This window comes from Mustelus asterias, unplaced genomic scaffold, assembly GCF_964213995.1.
Source record: "Mustelus asterias unplaced genomic scaffold, sMusAst1.hap1.1 HAP1_SCAFFOLD_43, whole genome shotgun sequence".
Lineage (NCBI taxonomy): Eukaryota > Metazoa > Chordata > Chondrichthyes > Carcharhiniformes > Triakidae > Mustelus > Mustelus asterias.
The window spans coordinates 1649679-1668269 of NW_027590120.1; the positions used below are offsets into that span (position 1 = coordinate 1649679).

General features: G+C 44.8%; 1 pseudogene; it reads right to left on the reverse strand.

Annotated features, from left to right (window-relative positions):
- LOC144482895 (uncharacterized) overlaps positions 1 to 18591 on the reverse strand; it is a 348044-nt pseudogene that overhangs the window by 292003 nt on the left and 37450 nt on the right.

The following is an 18591-nucleotide window of genomic DNA, read 5'->3' on the forward strand; positions in this document are numbered from 1 at the left end:
AGCAGTAACTGTGAGATTCACAGCGCGGAATGGAGAAAGACTCAGTTTGAGCGGTGACGCTGCCGGAGGAATAGAGAGCTGGTGTTCACCCAGAAAAGCAGCAGAGTTTAAAAACAATGGCACCCAACTTGGGGCTGGAACCCACCGTCCATTGACGGTGATAAGTTAATGTTGTTCAGCAGAATTACCACAAGATGGTTTATCACAGCTTGATACCAACACTGCTCTTTGAATGCAGTGAGCTGCAGCAACATTGAATGCAGTAGAATGGGTGGCACGGTGGCACAGTGGTTAGCACTGATGCCTCACAGCGCCAGGGATACAAGGTTAAATTTCTCGCGTCACTGTCTGTGCGGAGTTTTCATGCTCTCCCCGTGTCTGCGCGGGTTTCCTCCGGGTGCTCCGGTTTCCTTTCCAAAGATGTGTGTGGATTGGGTTGATTGGCCATGCTAAATTGACCCTAATGTCAGCGGGTTTAGCAGGGTAAATATGTGGGTTTACGGGAATGGGGCGTGGGGGGAATGTGGTCGGTGCGGACTCGATAGGCCGAACGGCCTCCTTCTGTACTGTAGGGATTCTATGAGAATATATCATTATTCATTTTAACTGGATGAACCAAGAGGCAATGCAAATTTTAATTGCTGTGGGTAATTGACGGGATTATGGGAAGGTACGGGTTTTTCTCTCCGTTGTTGAAACTGGCACCAATATCACTCAGGTTTTGGATCAGGAAGTAATTCCAACTCCACTTAAACCATGTGCTGCAAGAAAACAATAAACTTCCACTCCCTGCCCGGGAATCGAACCTCTAGCGATGAAAGTATCGAATCCTAACTAGTAGGCCACCAGGGAAACTGCCGGTAAGGATTTTAAACTAACATGTCCATGCTAACTTGGCGCTTTGTTTCTATTTCACATTAATTTTTCGTAAACCAGGGACAAGTCAGTCTGACAAATGCCTCTTGATAGAAACAAATTTACTGCGGATGCTGGAATCTGAAACAAAAACAGAAAATGCTGGAAAATCTCAATAGGTCTGAAAGCACCTGTGAATAGGAAATAGAGCGAACGTTCAAAGTCTGGATGACCCTTCGTCAGAGCTGAAGACAAAGAAATTTGTACGAGATTGATACTGTAATGGTGAGGGATATGGGTGTGGGATGGGTGACAAAGGTGTCACATATAAATAAAAAAGAGAATTTAAATGGTAGTGATCATGGCTGAGAACGGTGCTGCTGGCTGCCCATTAAGAGATCAGAATGTGTAAATGGCAGGACGAAGAAAATGTAAGAGACGGCCCGAGTAGGGTGGAGGGAGAAGGGGCAACAAGATGGAAAGTGAGATTTTAAATACACAATGCAAAACATGGAAATTAAAACATAAATATATATATATAAAATAAGACATAAAATAACAAAAATAAATAAGATAAAATGAAATAAAACAAAATAAATGGAAATGGGGTGAAGATCGAGGAGAGGAGATGCTCTGAAGTTGTTGAACTCAATGTTAAGTCATGAACGCAGTAAATGCCGAATCGGGGTTTCGGGCGATGTTCCTCCAGTTTGCATTGGAATGCCTCCCGATACCATTGGTTATTGCCCTTCCGTCACGTTACTGTTGATCAAGAGTAGAATGGTGGTAATTGGCGGCGTTGGGTTTGACCTGATTTTTGTAAACCGGACAATCTTGGAAAAATTGTATCATTCGCGGTGAGATGCCAGTGCTGTGCCTGCGGAACAGCTTAGGTAAGGTTGTGGCAAGTTCTGAAGCGCAATTCTTCAGCACCATTGTCAGAATGTTTTTCAGGGCTGTAGCATTTGCTCTTACCAATGCATTCAATATTTTCTTCTTGAAATCATATGGAATAGTAAAGTGTATCTCTTCCATTCAGGATCTACTCCACTCTGGCTCTATCTTTTTTTCTCTCTGTAGATCTGCCTCAGTCCTTCCCTGTCTCAGTCTAACTATCCATTCCTTTCTTTTGTTTTTGTTCCTTTTATCCTCTCTCTGTCTGGGTGAAACCAAGTTTCATTGAATTGTTGAGCTGGGGATCCGCCCTGGTTTTAAATGGCGGAGGAGACTCAATGGGACATGTGATTTAATTCAACTCCATTGATTCTGTTCACTGCCAATACCAGCTTTGATAGCAATTACTTCTGTCGGTGTCCTTGCAGGGAAGTCTAACACACAAATTTAATATAGTCATATTTATGGAGGAGTGAGATCAAATACCCCCACTGTCAGATTTTCACTTAAATTGCTATAAACGTTATGAACACCTTCAGTCAAACATGTGATTCCTAAAAGTGAATGCAGTAGGATGTATCATCATTCATTTTGATTAGAGGAACCAGCAGACGCAATGTAAAGTGAGCAACTGACAGGCTTGTCGGACGAGGTTAGTTGTTCCCCCAGTGAACCAGAACTGCTTCAAGCGCACGTGATGTTTCTGTAGTGTAGTAATATCATATTTACCTCACGCGCGAGAGTTCCCCGGTTTGAGACCGGGCAGAAAAGTTTCCAAATGTGTTTTTTATTCAAAATCATTCACATTTCAAAATGATTCCCGTTTCTCACGAAACATTAATTGAGCTGTTGAGTCATTGCAGCATTAAAGACGGGAAACACTCAGTAAAGAGATTTAAGGGCAGGTCGTGCCTTACGAGCCTGGTTGAGTTCTTTGAAAATGTGACCAAACACATTGACGAAGGAAGAGCGGTGGATGTGGTCTATATGGACTTCAGCAAGGCGTTCGATAAGGTCCCCCATGCAAGACTTCTTGAGAAAGTGAGAGGGCATGGGATCCAAGGGGCTGTTGCCTTGTGGATCCAGAACTGGCTTGCCTGCAGAAGGCAGAGAGTGGCTGTGGAGGGGTCTTTCTCTGCATGGAGGTCAGTGACCAGTGGAGTGCCCCAGGGATCTGTTCTGGGACCCTTGCTGTTTGTCATTTTCATAAATGACCTGGATGAGGAAGTGGAGGGATGGGTTGGTAAGTTTGCTGACGACACCAAGGTAGGTGGTGTTGTGGATAGTTTGGAGGGATGTCAGAAGTTGCAGCGAGACATAGATAGAATGCAAGACTGGGCGGAGAAGTGGCAGATGGACTTCAACCCGGATAAGTGTGTGGTGATCCATTTTGGCAGATCCAATGGGATGAAGCAGCAGTATAATATGAAGGGTACCATTCTTAGCAGTGTAGAGGATCAGAAGGACCTTGGGGTCCGGGTCCATAGGACTCTTAAATCGGCCTCGCAGGTGGAGGATGCGGTCAAGAAGGCGTATGGCGTACTGGCCTTCATTAATCGAGGGATTGAGTTTAGGAGTCGGGAGATAATGCTGCAGCTTTATAGGACCCTGGTTAGACCCCACTTGGAGTACTGCGCGCAGTTCTGGTCACCTCATTACAGGAAAGATGTTGAAGCCATTGAAAGGGTGCAGAGGAGATTTACAAGGATGTTGCCTGGATTGGGGGGCATGCCTTATGAGGATAGGTTGAGGGAGCTTGGTCTCTTCTCCCTGGAGAGACGAAGGATGAGAGGTGACCTGATAGAGGTTTACAAGATGTTGAGAGGTCTGGATAGGGTAGACTCTCAGAGGCTATTTCCAAGGGCTGAAATGGTTGCTACGAGAGGACACAGGTTTAAGGTGCTGGGGGGTAGATACAGAGGAGATGTCAGGGGTAAGTTTTTCACTCAGAGGGTGGTGGGTGAGTGGAATCGGCTGACGTCGGTGGTGGTGGAGGCAAACTCGTTGGGGTCTTTTAAGAGACTTCTGGATGAGTACATGGGATTTAATGGGATTGAGGGCTATAGATAGGCCTAGAGGTGGGGATGTGATCGGCGCAACGTGTGGGCCGAAGGGCCTGTTTGTGCTGTGGCTTTCTATGTTCTATGTTAAATGGAAGATCTGTGATAGACAGCATAACAGGATGGATTGACTGACACATGGAATGATGGACCAGTGTACCATTGGTTGCTTCTCATTATTTTTAGACTTTGCTGCTTTCCTGGGTGAAATCCAGCTCTCCATTCCTCCGGCAGCGTCACCAATCAAACTGACTCTTACTCCATCCCGCTTTGTTAATCTCACAATTACTGCTTTCTGAATGAAAACTGTTTGCAATCAGTCGAAATCAAATAGTTTAGTGGTAAATTCAGTGAGAGGAGTCTTGTCGTGTACCCCGAGATTTTTATCCCGAAATGAGTGATATTTCTGTCAATGCAAACGGTTAAATCTGACCCATTACCACTCAGATTATACCTTGTATCACCATCTCTATCGGCAGCGCTCTGCAACCTGTCACTGTCCTTTACTATTTGTGTTTGTTCTTAACCTGTTGCACAAGTGACATTTCCAACTCGGAAGCAAAACTACAAATCTCAACTCCACTGATTCTGGCAGAGCTGTTTTGGACCAGGAAGTATTACATGTTTGTTGATCAAAAACATGAAATCTTAATATATTTAAGACAGTCTGCGACCCTGAAAGCGCCGAATCCGAACCACTGGACCACCAGGATCTCGTTTGCTTGATTCTCCCAGATACTGAGTACGGCAATGTGTACAGCGCCAATTATCAACAGTCACGCACTCCTTCCGGTCTGTTAAGATTTGAAATTGTTCGTATTTTCACATTGGCTTCCAGTGTGACGAAAGCAGAGCTGTGATAATCTGATGTTGTTCAGCATTTTACCACAATCAGGATTATAACAGGACGATGCTAACATTGCACTTTGAATGTGGTGAGCGACAGTGAAATTTAATGCAGTTGAAGGTAGCTCACTCATTTTGACGGGAGGAACCAGCAAGGGCAATGCAAATATGAATTGCTGTGAGTAATTCATGGGATTGTAGATTGAGACGAATTTTGTACCTTGCTGATCAAAAACGAAATCACCAGATACGATAGTGAGTTTTAAGTGGCGACTTGACAACTACGTGAATAGGATGGAAATGGTGGGATATGGTCACCGGAAGGGTCGGGGGTTTTCGGTCAGTCGGGCAGCATTGTCGGTGCAGGCTTGGAGGGCCGAAGGGCCTGTTTCTGTACTGTAATTTTCTTTGTTCTTTGTTCTTAAATTGGGACAATATTTGAGCAACCATTCGTAACTTGGCAGCGGGTGCTGGGTTCCGTGGTGTAATGGTGAGCACTGAAGGCTTCGAATCCAGCGGTCTGAGTTCAAATTTCGGCGGAACCTTTTTTTTTGCCAATGCAGACGATGGATTTGCTGAAGGACATATCGTTTAATTTTCTCACAAAGTACGAATCAGGAGGACAATTTGTCAGCCAGTTCAACTGCTATTACAATGCACATTGCTGATCCTCTGGCGCCAGATGCCTGCCACGTCAGTGTTTTTCATCTTTTTCGCTATTCTTTAACTCTGCTGAAAATAAGGAGCAGTTGGTGTCACAAAAACAACAACAATTTGTCTGGAGTCTGGCAATTATTGAGCAAGTGTGTGTGTGTGTGTTTTGTGCGTGTGTGTGTGTGTGTGTGTGTATTTATGTGGGTGTGTTTGTGTGCGTGTGTCTGATTTGGGAGAAAGCCCTAGTGTCTCAGGTCAGATTGTTGTCGGCTCCATGACATAACAGTTAGCTCTCTGGACTCTCGCCTCCAAACTCTTCTTTAACTTGGAACAGGTGAATGACACCTGTAAGGAGACCCCTTGCCAAGTATGACTTCTCTGTCTCTCAGCGCTTTGTATTCTTGAGCAACCGTCCTCTGGACTGATGCAGTGACGCAGCGTCTGGACATATCGTTTAGTTTTCTCACAAAGTACGAATCAGGAGGACAATTTGTCAACCAGTTCAACTGCTATTACAATGCACATTGCTGATCCTCTGGCGCCAGATGCCTGCCACGTCAGTGTTTTTCATCCTTTTCGCTATTATTTAACTCTGCTGAAAGTAATCATAGAAATCATAGAAGCCCTACAGTGCAGAAGGAGGCCATTTGGCCCGTCGAGTCTGCACCGACCACAATCCCACCCAGGCCCTACCCCCACATATTTACCCGCTAATCCCTCTAACCTACACATCCCAGGACTTTAAGGGGCAATTTTTTTTAAATCTGGCCAATCAACCTAACCCGCACATCTTTGGACTGTGGGAGGAAACCGGAGCACCCGGAGGAAACCCACGCAGACACGAGGAGAATGTGCAAACTCCACACAGACAGTGACCCGAGCCGGGAATCGAACCCGGGACCCTGGAGCTGTGAAGCAGCAGTGCTAACCACTGTGCTACCGTGCCGTAAGGAGTAGTTGGTGTCACAAAAACAGCAACAATTTGTCTGGAGTCTGGCAATTATTGGGCAAGTGTATATATGTGTGTGTGTGTATATATATATATTTATGTGGGTGTGTTTGTGTGCGTGTGTCTGATTTGGGAGAAAGCCCTAGTGTCTCAGGTCAGATTGTTGTCGGCTCCATGATATAACGGTTAGCTCTCTGGACTCTTGCCTCCAAACTCTTCTTTAACTTGGAACAGGTAACTGAGTGAATGACACCTGTAAGGAGACCCCTTGCCAAATATGGCTTCTCTGTCTGTCAGCGCTTTGTATTCTTGAGCAATCGTCCTCTGGACTAATGCAGTGACGCCAGTGACGCAGCGTCTGCAAGGTGATTGCGGTGGAATTTGCTGACATTTCCTCAGTGTTTAGATTTCCACTTCCTGCGAATTTTTAATAAAATGCCCATTCGCAAACCAGTCATTGGTTTAAGCAAAGAAAAGCAAGGCTCTGCCGAGATTTGAACTCGGATCGCTGAATTCAGAGTCAAGAGTGCTCACCGTTACACGACAGATTCCACAACACGCCCACCATCGACAAATGGTCACTCGAAGAATTTGACCTCTAACATTCACTTTGGCAGCAACAGCAAGTACGACAACAACGTGGCGTTATGCGCCATCGTTGATAGGAGAAAATCTCAGAAAACACAGTTCCCCAAATCGAGAGCAAATCATTTCATGGCAAGCCGCATCGGGTGAAATCAGCAGAAATAGTTATGTTTGACAGTTCATTTGCAGCAGGCTGCGTTGTTCCGGGTTCCGTGGTGTAATGGTGAGCAACTTTGGACTATAAATACAGGAACTGGAGTGCAAATCTCAGTGGAAGATGTTCTTTTCCAATGCTGATGATTGATTTGCTGAAGGGTAGTTCAAAGAACAAAGAACAAAGAACAATACAGCACAGGAACAGGCCCTTCGGCCCTCCAAGCCCGCGCCGCTCCCCGGTCCAGGATTGAATCCTGAATCCAGGATCCCCGCCCAATTTTCCAGCCTATCTACATACCAATATCCTATCCGTTTAATTTTTTCACAGAGTACGAATCGAGAGACAATTCACCTGCTATTACAATGCCCATTGCTGAGCCTCTGGCGCCAGATGCCTGCAACGTACGTGTTTTTCATCTTTTCGCTACTCTTTAACTCATGTGTTGAAAGAAAGGAGCAGTTGGTGGCACAGCAACCATTCGACTGAAGACTGGTAATTATGAATCAAGTGTGTGAGTATATGTGTGCTGTGTGTAGGTACGATTTGGGAGAAAGGCCGAATGTCTTTGGTCAGAGTGCTGTCGGTTCCATGGTGTAACGTTTCGCACTCTGGACCCTCGCCGTCCGAACTCTTAAAAAATTGGAACAGATGAGTGAATGAATGGCACCTTTATGTGGCCCCCCTGCCCACTGTGGCTTCTTTGCCTCTCAGCGCTTTCTATTCTTGAGCAATCGTGCTCTGGGGTGAAACAATGACGCCAGGAGAGTCATTCGCTGCATCGCCTGCAATGTGATGGCGTGGAATTTGCTGAAATTTCCTCAGTGCTTGGAATTCCACTTTCTGGGAATTTTAATTAAAAGTCCCTTCAGCAAACCAGTCACCAGCTTTCGCGAAGAAAAGCAAGGTTCCACCGAGATTTGGACTCGGATCGCTGATTCAGAGTCCAGAGTGCTCACCATTACACCATAGAACCAGAAACGCACCCGCCACCTTTAAATGAGGACACTCAAAAAGTTTGACCTTTTTCATTCCATTATCCGCTTTCTTCACCTGTCCTGCTACATTTAGGGACCGCAGTACATGCACACCAATGTCCCTCGGCGATTCCCAGGGTCCTGCCTTCATCATGCATTCGCTTGCATTGTTCGTTCTGCCCAACCGCATCACCTCACATCCGGATCGAATTCCATTTGCCATTGATCAGCCCAGCTGACCACCCTGTCAATATCCATCTGTGAAAGAAGGCTATCCTTGTCCCTATTCACCACCTCTCCAATGTTTATATCATCCGCAAAATTACTGCTCAAGCCTCCAACATTCAAATCGAAATCAATCATGCAAACCAGGGATGCAAGAACACCAACGCTGATCACTTCGGGACCTCAGTGGACATAGGCTTCCAGTTTGAAAAACTGCCCTCGAAATTCACCGTCTGCTCCGTGCCACTCAGACAATTCTGCATCCAATTTGACAAATTTCCTTTGATCCCATCAATAGTGGCGTATGACGACACACTGTTTTAGCACTGCTGTTGCTGCCACATTGAATGAAAAAGGTCAAATGCTTTGAGTGATCATTTGCCGCTTGTTCATGTGTTCTGGGGTCTGTGGTGTAATAGTGAATTCACTGATAACGAATCCAGCGATCCGAGTTCAAATCTCGGCAGAACCTCATTTTTTCTTTGCTGACTGACATTCATTTAAATTGCTTACAAAGTACGGACGGAGAGGACAATTTGTCAGCCAGTTCAACTGTTATTACAATGCACATTGCTGAGTCTCTGGCGCCAGATGCCTGCACATCAGTGTGTTTTTTTCATCCTTTCGCTGCTCTTTCATTCCTCTGATGAAAGAAAGAAGCAGTTGGTGTCAGAAAAGAACAATCATTCGACTGGAGTCTGGCAATCTTTGAGCAAATGTGAGTGTGTGTGCGTGTGCGTGTGCGTTTGCGCGTGCGTGCGTGTGTGTGCGTGTGTTTGTGTACGTGTGTGCACGTTTTCGGAGAAAGGCCTCGTGCCTTAGCTATGGCTCGGTCCGCTTCACTTTCATGGAGTAACGGTTAGTACTCTGCACCTCGAATCTGAGAGGAACCACTATTCCTCTCCCACCTCTTGTATAAATTGGGAACGAGTGAATGACACCGATAGGTGGTTTCTCCGCCTCTCAGCGATTTGTGTTCTTTAGCAATCGCACTCTGGGGCTGATGCGGTGACGCCAGGCGAGTCAATCGCTGCAATGTCAGTGCGGTGGAACATGCTGAAATTTTCTCAATGTTTAAAGGAACACTTTCTGTGAAATTTAAACAAAATTTCCTGCAGCAAATCAGTCATTTGCTTTGGCAAAGAAAATCAAAGTCCTGCCGAGATTTGAACTCCGATCGCTGGATGCAGAGTCCACCCTGCTCATCATTAGAATGCCGAACGTGGCCGTCCGCTGCAAATGGTCACTCATTGCATTTGACATATTTCATTCAATGCGGCAGCAACATGAAGTGCGACAACAATGTGTCATTATGCGGCCATCATTGATATGTGAAAAACTCACATGACAATGTCCCTAAATCTACATCAAATTAGTGCATCTCAAGCCGTATTGGGAGATGTCAGCAGAAATAGTCATGTTTCACAGGGGCAAGTACCCAGTCATAGAGTCACAGGGCTACAGCACAGAAACGGCCCTTTGCCCCAACGCGTCTGCATCGCTCAAGCAACCACTTCCTTATTATACTCCCATTTTGTTCAGCTCTGGGCCCATAGCCTTGCATGCCTTGACATCACAGGTACACATCTAAATACTTCCTCAAAGTTAAGTGGGTCTCTGCCTCCACCACCCATTCAGCAGTGAGTTCCAGTTTCCCACCACCTCCGGGGTGTAACGAGTTTTGCTCACACCCCCACTAAGCCTCCTTACCTGAAATCTTTAATCCGAGCTATTGATCCTTCTGCCAACGGGAAACGCTTTAATTTGATGTTTTCAAGTTTCCTTTGTACTTTGATTTTTGTTCGGGCTGTTCCTCCCCCCCCCCCCCTCCCCCCACACACTTTTGGGGAGCTGCCCCTTTTACTTTGTCCTGACTTAAATTGAGTTTGTTTATTCGGTTTGACCTTAAAAGAGGCCAACGGGAAACGTTCATTCCTGTCTTCTCTCGCTATGACCCTTATGGTTATGAGGGGCATGGACACAGTGGATAAGGTGCAACTGTTCTCCTTATTTGAAGGCACGATCGACAAGGTACATAGGTTCAAGATGAGGGGCAGGAGGTTTAAGGGATTGTGAGGAAAACCTTTTTCACCCAGACGGTGTTGACGGTCTGGAATGTGCTGCCTCTGAGGGTGGTAGATGCGGGTTGCCTCATATCCTTTAAAAACAATCTGGATGAGCACTTGGCACGTCATGACTTTCAGGGCTATGGGCCAAGTGCTGGTAAATGGGATTGGGTGGGATTGCGGGTGTTACTAATGTGTTGGTGCGGACTCGATGGGCCGAAATTCCTCTTTTTCGCTGTATGATTCTATGATTTCATGAAATCCCGTGTACTGCATCACATCCGGCCGAGGTGTGAATCCATTCTCCACCATGATGCATTTAATTGTCGCTCTCCAGTGTGACACGGCTATTGTATCAATAAGTGTGATGACCGAGTGAATCACTTTTCATTGTAGGCTAATGATGATCTTATTATCATTCTGATTTTACCCATCGGGATTCAGCTTAGAGGGAGATCTCAATTTTCTTTGCAAATAATTTCCCCATTCTGAGAACACACCAGTTAACCAAAGACATCATGCTGCAAATGCTTGATGCCTGTAATAAGAACATCTGGAAATTCTGGAACATTCATTCAATCTGACTGCATCTGTGAAGAGCGAAGCATTGATTACATTTAGAATCATAAAATCCCTACAGCACAGTAGGAGGCCATTCGACCCATCGAGCCTGCACTGATAACAATCCCACCCTATTCCCGTAACCCCACATTTTTACCCTGCTGATCGCCCGAAATAAGAACCAATTTATCATGGCCAATCAACCTAACTTGCACATCCTTGGACTGTGGGAGAAAACCAGAACAACTGGAGGAAACCCACGCAGACACGGGGAGAATGTGTAAATTCAGTGGAAGGTAAGAAAGTTTAAATGGCAAAGGGGAAGATGGACAAGGAAAGACGAGGCAGTGGGATAAAATATGAAGCAATTAATAATTGTGAAGACGATTAACCCATGAGAAAACAGATTCGTCACCACAAGTTTCCAATTTAAAAATGCAAAGAGAAAACATTTAAAAACTGTTGCAGAGTTTAGGATCGGTCATTGTTCAAAACAATCTTGATTCCCGGAGGTGAAAATACTTGGACGCTGTAACTTACTTCTAATGTCGGCGCCACCAGAGGGCAGTGAGAGATTGTTTGGGTTCAATGTTGGAAAGAGCTCCAGACTCACAAAAGTGTTCAGTAACTTTATTAAATAAAAAATAATAAATGAGTAACTATGGAAACAAATTATTATTAGCACAAATAGGATGTTTATATTTTACGCAATATATTCCTACGCCTTGCTAATGTTGCTATTGCTGTTTGTAGGTTGTAAATATTCGACATTACATTTCCGAATTCTTCCCTTTCGGAAAGCACGGGGAAATTATAAAATGAGACGTTATAAATAAAATCAGGATATTCCTCTTGTCAGTGTGAGGATGATGAGCATAGAAAAGAAAATAACCAGAACGGTACAGGACATCAACGAAATCGTTGATGCTTCAATTGAGACCCCAATGTAGAGTTTCCGAGGATAACGGAGCCAGACCTGAGCAGCGTGAGGAGCTGCTTGTATTTAAAACGATCACTTGAACTGCAACTTGGGTGGAATTCGCATGAATAATTACCTCAATTTGAAATCAATGCCTTCATTGTTGAACAGTTAAGCTTTAAACACTTTTATCAACTAAAATAACTGCAGTAAAACGGTCCTGGTTTATAAACAATTGACTTGTTCACACGTGACCCGGAAGAGAAGCAGCAGTGGACCAACTAATCACATCCTTACATTGGAAGAACAGAGTCTGATTCCAGCCAATCAGATTGCAGGAAACCCCAGTGTCTGAAGGTTTCTCTGGTACATCTTACATTAGGGGAATATTGAAGTTGTTGATTCGCTTCGTGCCTTTCTGCTGTGAGATGTGCTCCATTTTCCGATTGACATTTTTATTGTATTACACGGTGCAAATGAGTCTGTTCCATTTTATTATGGTTCTACTAATTTGTAAGTGCAAGAAATTTACTCTATAACGTGTCGAGACTGCTATTTAAGTGCATTTTGCTCCAGTGCCGAATTGACTAAATGTTTTTTTTATAGATCGGTGTCGTTCGGACCAAGTTTCACAAACTCCCATAGCCAGAACAGCCCAGAGCGGGGATTCGGTGCGGCTAAACTGCAGCTATGATATGTCCAGCATTTACAGAATGTATCGGTACAGACAAAAGCCCGGTCAAGGTCTGCAGTGGATGATACGCAGATTCTCGGATGGCAAAGAGAGAAAGGACCGATTCGAATTGCAACTTTCCACTGCGGACAAATCGAGCCAGTTGATGATTGAAAACATGGAGAGCACGGATACCGCTTTGTATTACTGTGCGATAGAGCCCACACTGAGAGGAAAGACGGCAGTCACTGTACAAAAACCTCACCCCTGTTTACAGTTGCCGTAGCGATCTAATAAACAGCACACTGCAGGCAAGACATGTCAGAACGAGAACAGGAAATGGAGTATGTGAGCGCGGTTGTCAGGGCTTTGCAATTCCTGACAGCGGCTTTGCTCAGACATATTGACAGTCAGGGCATAACTTATCCGATTGAAGAAGCAGCCACTCAGTGAGAGTGGGTTTTGTGATGAGAAAATCATCCGCATTCTTTAATTTAAGGATGATACTGCATTGTCTTACAGTCTGAGGAATCGGGGTAGACCATTTAGGACGGAGGTGAGGAGACATTTCTTCACCCAAAGAGTGGCGAGCCTGTGAAATTCATTACCACAGTAAGTAGTTGATGGCAAAACATTGAATGCATTCAAGAGGCGGCTAGAAATAGCACTTTGGGCAAATGAGATCAAAAGTTGTGGGGGTAAAGCAGGATTAGGCTGAGTTGGACGATCAGCCATGATCGTAATGAAAGGCGGAGCAGGCTGAAAGGTCCGAATGGCCTCCTCCTGCTCCTTTTTCTATGTTTCTATGTCTCGAATCAGACATTTGGTCTATGCCCAAATACCGCAAGACCTAAACAATATTCAGGTTTGATCTGATAAACAAGCAACATTCACGTCGCACAAGTTCCAGACCATGATCATCTCTTAAAAGAGAGGATCTAACCAACGTTCCTTGATGTTCAATGGCATTGCCATCGCTGAATCCTCCCCCCTGCTCCCGCCTCCCCACCTCCCCCACCTCCACCCCCCCCCCCCCGCCCCCACACACACCCCCTTCCCCACCCCCACCCTCATCTACATCCTGGGAGTTGACCGAAAATTGAACTGGACCCAGGAATATTAATACAGTGGCTACCAGAGCAGATCTAATGAATCCTGCGGCGAGTAACACGCCTCGTGACTCCCCAAAGCCTGTCCAGCATCTATAAGGTACAAGTCAGGAGTGTGATGGAATACTCTCTGCTTGCTTGGATGAATGTAGCTCCAACGAAACTCAATAAGGTCGACAAGATACATGACAAAGCAGCCCGCTTGATTGCTACCCATTCCATAAACATCCATTCCTGCCACCACAGACGAACAGTGGCAGCCGTGTGCACCATCTACAGGATACACTGCAGCAACTCACCAAGGTTTTTTTTAGATCGCAAAATCCAAACACACGAAGGACAAGGGCAGCAGACAAATGGGAACACGACAACCTCGAGGTTCCCTTCCAAGTTATTCCACATCCTTACTTGGAAATATATCGCTATTCCTTCACGCTCACTGGGTCAACACTCTGGAACTCCCTCACTAACAGCACGTGGGTGTACCTGCATCTCGGGCAGCGCTTCAAGAAGGCAGCTCACCACCACACAATACACCAATGTCAGCTGTGAGAATCGACTATCTTCGTGCTGATGGGTAGGCATCTGTGTCCCGGATTTATAATAATAGTCGTGTTGTTTGGTGAGTCTATGTGGCAGTTATTCTACATCTCATTTGTTAAGCACTTAAGATTTTTATCCAATTAGTATTTAGCATACTCCAAGTGTACCGGAGATTCGGTGTCTGGGGGGGGGGGGGGGGGGGGGTCGTGGTATTTGAGCTAGCAATTCTGAAAGAACAGCCTGTAATTTCCTGCCATATTTTCACCTGAGTTCACCCTGCTGATGATATTCCTGGTTCGTGCTTACTATGTAAATCGCGGCATGGGGATTTCCCAAACTGCTTCTTTGCCGATCTCAATCAGGACAAAATGCCCGATAAATAGATCTGACTGCCTTCGTGAACCCGGGGACAAACCATTCTCGCAGAAGCAAACTTAATGGACCTGTAGAAAATGGCTGAGGTCTTTGTACGGGGTTTTAACTGTAATCTAACGTTGTGCCTAATTGCACAGTAATTGACAGCCCCGTCCCCCACACTGAAGGTGGCTGATATTAAGGTAACCGTTCTGATTAGACTTGTTAGCTATCGCCAGATATCGTCCTGAAACTTTATCTTCCTTCATTGTTAATATTTTGGAAATAATCCATGTCGGTGGCTGTGCCGGTTTCTGCTGATACCATTGCATGCTGTGCATATCCTTTTCTCTCTAATTACAATGTAACTGCGCCAAAGCCCCTTTCCGATGCGGTTATTGTCACCGGTGACTGAGTTACTGGATCTACGCACAGCCCGTCTGGAAAGGCAGAAGAATGAAATATCAAGTGTTAACGTAAATGTGTTTGTATCTGCGATAGTTTGTGGAACCTCCATTCTGCGCATCGCATGGATATTTTAGATTGTTAATCAAGTTGCCATCAATATATTTATCCGGTTTGATGAACATCATCCAGTGCTTACTGTGCGAGAGCGCCGCCAGTATGACCAAAAGCATCGCAGCCCATCTCTCTCGGTGAATGCGAACGGAATGAGTCAGTGATTGAGGAGAGAGGGAACCCGGGCTCTGTCCGGCTGATTCCAGTGAGTGAGTGCGTGTATGTGTGTGCGTCTGGGTGGAGTGGGGAGGGGTGGTTGGTCAGTCTATTGTGACATCACAAGCCATCCATACATGCTAACATTTGTGACGCTGGGACTTGAATTTGGCGCCGTCTGTCAGCAAATGCTTTTTATTGCAGCTCGGATTTTCCTGTTGAGTTGATTGGGGGGGGGGGCGGGGGAGGGGCGGGGGGGCGGGGGAGGGGCGGGGGGGCGGGGGCGTGGGGGCGGGTGGGGGGCCAGCTAGGGTAAATGCATAGGGTGATGGGGATAGGGTCTTGGGTGGGATTGTGGTCGGTGCAGACGCGATGGGTCGAATGGTCTCTTTCAGCACTGTCGGGATTCTATGTTTCTCTGCTGAGTGCTTTCAACAATTTTGGCTTTTAAAGAGATTTATAAGCTGCTTTGGATGCAAACAAATGAGTGAGACTTTGGTGAAAGGACTGCAAGTGTAGAGTCATTGGTCGAGCGGAACGATTCTTGCTCTTGGTCTTTGAAATCAAAGTATGCGAGAAGTCTAGACTTCACATGCCGGCCGAGCTGTTTGATGTTTATTGACTAATCCGCAGGTTTTGTGCATTTCATTCAGGTGCAGACAGCGGGATTGGTTAATATGTGGTCTGGTTTGAAATCCTGAGCACAAACTGCAGGGAATCCATCAGCACAACACGCTCACGAGAAAAAACATTTTCAAAAGGATTGACTTGGCAGCGGACATTCAGTTTGTCACCCTTCATCTGTTCAAGGGATCCCATGATTGCCCGTTCTTTTTCTTTTATTCATTAACGAGATGTGGGTGTCACTGGCTGGGCCTGCATTTATTACCCATCACTAATTACTTTTGAGAAGGTGGTGGCGAGCTGCCTTCTTGAGCAGTGCAGTGTATTGGTGCAGGTACATCCATAATGCTGTTCGTGAAGGGGTACGGGTTGTTTTTCCTGGTCATTATATTTCCAAGTCAAGGTCATTGATTGCCTTGAGGGGAACCTACAGGTGGTTGCGGTTTTGGATTTGAAAACAGCTGTCTCGAGTGTATTTGGTGAGTTCCTGCATCATCCAGATAAGTGGGGAGTATCCACTGACACCCGACTTATGCCTTGTAGATGGTGGACAGGTTTTGGGGAGTCAGGTGAGTTACTCGCTGCAGGATTCCCAGCCTCTGACCTGCTCACGAAGACACTGCACGAACTGATAATATGTTTGCTGAGTCAAAATAAGAGCAGTTCTTTTCCTGCTCAGTGTGCAGAGAATTTACAACACTTCTATTTCTTTGTTCTGGATACATGTTGAGGCATATGTAAGAGCTAATGGCACATGTGTGTAAAATATTATGTTCAAGTAATATTCGATCGTTGATTCACTGAGGGGAACGGTGAGTAGTTGGATAGCCTTATTGTATTTAGACAGCAGTTTGAATTCCAACACGGCAGGTTAACTCAGCAATTCAATTCAAGGGCAATTAGGGATGATTGTAAATGAATAAAGACACTCTGAATGATGAAACTTTTCCTCACAAGTGAACGCAGAATTTTAAAAAAATTCTGCCTGATTTCGAAACGTTGGACCAATATGTAACATCTTCCACAAGGTTGGGTGTGGGCCAGTGGCGTAATGGGTAACGGCTCTCCCTGCATATCAGAAGGCTCTAAGTTCAACTCCTGGCTGGTTCGGCGTGAAACTTTAAAATAGGTTTACCAATTCCATATTACTTTGGATAAAAAATGTCTGCATTAACTTTCGATCTCTTCAGACAGATGCTGGCGAACTTTCGTCCGCTTCTCTGGAGAAATTGATGTTAGCTAATGGCTTTTCAACAGAAACTGACTATTTTAAGTTAAATTCTACTCAAAGATTTTCATCAAGTAAGTTTAAGACATTAAGTAAATGTTAATCTCAATTACGTTTTGTTCATAATCCAGAATGTCTGAGAGAATTTACACAATTTTGTATAATGTGCGTCATCAAATTCAGCATTTCTGATTTTGGAGAAAGCATGTGAGGCCGGAGTCAGAGCAAAGATAATATGGCTGCAACATCGAGATTCAGATAATGTTTACCAACAAACTGAAATCAAACATATTCCTCTCACCCTACATGGGAAACCTAAATGAATGTTCCTTCCTGGTCAGGAACCAGGAACCGCCTGCGTATAAGGTGAATGTGATAACCAAGTGACCGCATAGCGCCGCCAATCGGCCTGACTACAATGTTCAACTCCACAGTGTTGCTGCAGGTTCTAATGGTGAGATTGAGGGCCCATGTCACTCAATACAAGAACACATCCGTTACTTTGAACCTGATATCTCAACTTATCTTGTACTTCAAAGTTAAAAAGCGATCGTCCGGCAAATGTCTAAGGGAGCAATGATTTCTGCTCAATCATTAATGCATCATTCTCATCTTCCGTCCAATAATTTCAACCGTTTATATCCAGTATTGGTTCGTTATTCAACATTTAATATCAGTACATTTATTTAACCAGATGTCCGCATTCTGAATTGAGTATCTCTGAAATATAAAATATTGAATTGCAAACATGACTGACCATCAAAATAAATCTATTCACTGGGTAATACACATCCTATGGTACTTATTGGAGAATGACCATACTTTTTTAAAAAATCACATATCTTCCAAGGGAAGAGATTTAAGAATGATCTGTTATTTATACTTGACCCTTCTTTATTCTGTGTGTAAAACATTGTGGCATTTAAATCTCGTTCATCTGTAGGAAGTCCAGCAGGTCCGCACTGATTCGCGATTTCCTCATCTGCCTGAGTGTTTGTTTCCTATTTCTTTATCATGAAGAACAATTTTTAAAATGATGCTTCGAAGAAATGTGCGCCATTACCTCTAATTCAATTGCAGCTTCACTTCCGTTTGCCTTCATGAGGAGGCAATACTTTCAGACATGTTTCAGATGGTGATTAGATATGTTAGTCTGCATCCATAAACCCATTAAATTATGTTGTGGGCTGAACGAGGAGCGAATATGTATGCAAACCATACAAACATTTATTTGCTGTCATAGCGTCCTAAAATACAGCATTTCTGATTTTCCTCAAAGCATTTGAGTTGATGTAAGATCTGATTTTCCTAAATGCATTTGAGTTGGTGTAACCTCGAGGTTCGCTGAATGTTGAATCATGCAGAAACCAAAAGAGAAAATGCTGGAAAGTCTCAGCAGGTCTGGCAGCATCTGTAAGGAGACAAAAGAGCTGACGTTTCGAGTCCAGTTGACTCCTTGTCAAATCTTTATTAAATCATGCAGACTTCGCCCAATCTTAACGAGAAGGATCCAAAAGTGCTTGCGCCCTGTTTCAAACCGGGGTCTTTCCGCGTGTGAGGCGAATGTAATAACCACTACACTACAGAAACTGACAGCACCCTGCTGCTCATCGGCCTGTCGGCAATGTTCAACCGCGCTG